We start from the raw sequence: 3,049 nt of genomic DNA, 5'->3' as shown, positions 1-3,049 counted from the left end.
GTTTAGGCCAAATTAAACAGCCTGGAAATGCTCAGAAGAGCGTTGCCATGGTTTCGTGCACCAGCAGGATGCTCTGCCATCCATACTCCCGGGATTCTTCCCTGGGATCTGGGAATTCCAGGACTTGAGTCCCTGGGTGGGATCCCCATTGGAGCTGTGCCTGAAGGATGGACCCCGTGGAAAGGTGACCCATGTGGCAGCAGTTCCTGGAGAACTCTTGCCTGTGGGATGGAATCCCATTGGATTTCATGGAGAACTGTCTCCCATGGGATGGATCCCACCCTGGAGCAGGGGAAGGACTCCTGAGCAGCAGCAGGAACTACATGGGATGAACTGACCATAACCCCCATTCCCACCTCCCTGCACCACTGGAGGCGAGGAGGTAGAGCTTGGGTGGGGGTTTTAAGGGTTATAAGTCTTTTTAAGGATTTTTTTAAGGATTTTAAGCTTAAATTTATTTCTTATTTTATTCAAGCTTCACTTTAAGCCTCAATTTACTTCTTGTTATCCTGCTCTGGTTTTGTTGGTAATAAATTCAATTAATACCCCCAAGCTGAGTCTGTTTTGCCCATGAAGGTGTTTCCTGAAGGATCTCTCCCTCTCCTCCTCTCAACTCATGGACCTTTGTTATATTTCAAACTCAGAATAAACCTCACAGAGCAATAAAACATGTTCACCTTCCCTGTGGACACCAGGGGCTTTTCAGGTTTCCTGAGGCTCTCAGCCCAGCAAGGAGGGCTCTTGTTACCAGGGCAGGCAACCAAGGAGATCCATCCTGAAAAACAGAGGAAAAACAGGTGAGTTGGTTGTACCTGAGCATAACCAGGGAGGTTTGGAGTCCCCACCCCTGGAGGTGTCCAAGGAACACCTGGATGTGGCACTCAGTGCTCTGGGCTGGGGGACAAGGTGGGGATCAGGCACAGGGGGGATCCATGGGCTGGGAGGGCTTTTCCAACCTCTGGGATTCTGTAACCACGGACACTGGAAGCTCCTGAACTGATCCAGCAGAAGTTCACATTCACATGCACAAAATCTGTGCTCCCATTCCCTGTGCCTGCCTTGAGAGCCTCATAAAACCTGCTTTGATTTGTTTAATGAGCTGATCATTCCACAGATAAAAGGAAAGAGTGGAGCTGGGCAGCAAACAAACCTGGGAGGTGCTGGGGAGGTTGGGTTTTAGCACTTCTTGACAGAGAGAAAGGGCTTTGGCTTTATCCTTGAGCTCCTTATCCCTGTCCAGCTGAGTACAGGGGGTCCAGGGGGTATCTATCCATCCCCCTGCTTCCCACCTGCAAAGTCCTGAATCACCACCCTCCCCAGCAGGAAAGGGGCCAAGAGTGAGAGCTGCTGGTAACACCACCAGCTGTCACCTGATTAATCACAAAAACAGTTTTAAAAACGATGGAGCTGAGCTGGCCCACCCCCATCTCCCCATTATTGCTGCAGACCCCGAGAAACAGTTTAAATACAAATAGAAGAGAATCCTGAAATGGGGTGGGTTGGAAGGGACATAAAGGATCACCTCATTCCACCCCCTGCCACGGGCAGGGACATCTTCCACTAGCCCAGGTTGCTCCAACCTGGCCTTGGACACTTCCAGGGATCCAGGGGCAGCCACAGCTTCTCTGGGCAACCTGTGCCAGGGCCTCCCCACCCTCCCAGCCAGGAATTCCTTCCTATCAGGCAGCAGCTCCTTTCCTTAAACAAGAAGAAACCTCTTTTGCTAAGTCAGTTTTACATCTTTGGATAAGGAGGAGGCTTTAAAATTCTTCATTTCTTTCCAAATTTTTCAGGGGGGGGACCTTCTCTCTCTCTCTACAACTCCCTGACAGGAGGGGGGAGCCGGGGGGGGTCGGGCTCTGCTCCCAGGGAACAAGGGACAGGAGGAGAGGGAACGGCCTCAGGCTGTGCCAGGGGAGGCTCAGGTGGGACATTGGAGAAAATTCCTTCATGGAAAGGGTTGTCCAGCCCTGGCACAGCTGCCCAGGGCAGGGATGGAATCCCCATTCCTGGAGGGATTTTAAAGCCCTGTGGATGTGGCATTTGGGGACAGGGGTCAGTGGTGGCCTGGGCAGCACTGGGGGATGGTTGGACTCGACCTTGGAAAGGTTTTCCAACCAAGTGTTTTCATTTTCAGGCTTTTTAAATCTCCTTTACTGTCAAAGGGCTGGGAGTACACCAAATATTTGGTGCACTTTGAACACCTTCCAAAGGCAAAGAGCTGAACATGGAGGGCTTCAGGGACAAAAAAAACATGGAGTGGGGTCTGGTGTCCCGTTCTTCCCAAAAACCTGAGGCGGGCAAAGCGTTAATGTTCCTCTGGCCTGACCTTCCTGTGCTGTTGTCAGTTGTTATTCTCCCACTGAATGTGCAGCCCCAGGCAAAGCATTTGCCCTCTTTGCCTCAGTTTTCCAATCCATAAAATAACAAAGAAATTAGAATACTTTGACAGTTATGAAAACACATGACATTTATACTCATTTTCCACAATGCCTTTTGCTTTGCAAAGAAATGGGTGCATTGCCCCGAATTCCATGTTAATGTGCTGGACTCTCATGGAAAAAACATCTCCACAGGAATAGGATAAAATTCAGGTGCAACCAAAACTTCACAGTGTGAGGCCTGGAAAATCCTATCATTCCAGGAGCCCAAAGTGAAGGTTATTATGACTTTATGGAAAATTTCCCAAGGCTGAGGTGCCACAAACACATCGGGATGAGTGATTCCAGACTGGAGAGATGTCTCAATATTGAAGGTGTCTGATGGAATAATCTGGAGTAATTATGTGGTGCCTTTCATTCAGCTCTGGCACTGATGGCCCTGGAGATTGAAGGCTTCTGTCTACATGTGAAAATACTCATTTTTAACACAAAGAGCACGAGATTTTCCTGCCACACTTTGCCAAAGGGGCCCAAAGTGGGACTGATCCATCAGATGTGGTTGAGGCTTGTCCAGAGGAGAGTCCTCCCTATGGAAATACATGAATATATGGAGCATGTCCAGGTGTTTCCTGGGTGCTGGTGTGGAGCACAGCCTTAGGGGGCCTGCC

Source organism: Manacus vitellinus, unplaced genomic scaffold, assembly GCF_001715985.3.
Source record: "Manacus vitellinus isolate BGI_N305 unplaced genomic scaffold, ASM171598v3 scaffold_43_pilon, whole genome shotgun sequence".
NCBI classification, from domain to species: Eukaryota; Metazoa; Chordata; class Aves; order Passeriformes; family Pipridae; genus Manacus; species Manacus vitellinus.
This window is presented reverse-complemented; position numbering follows the sequence as displayed.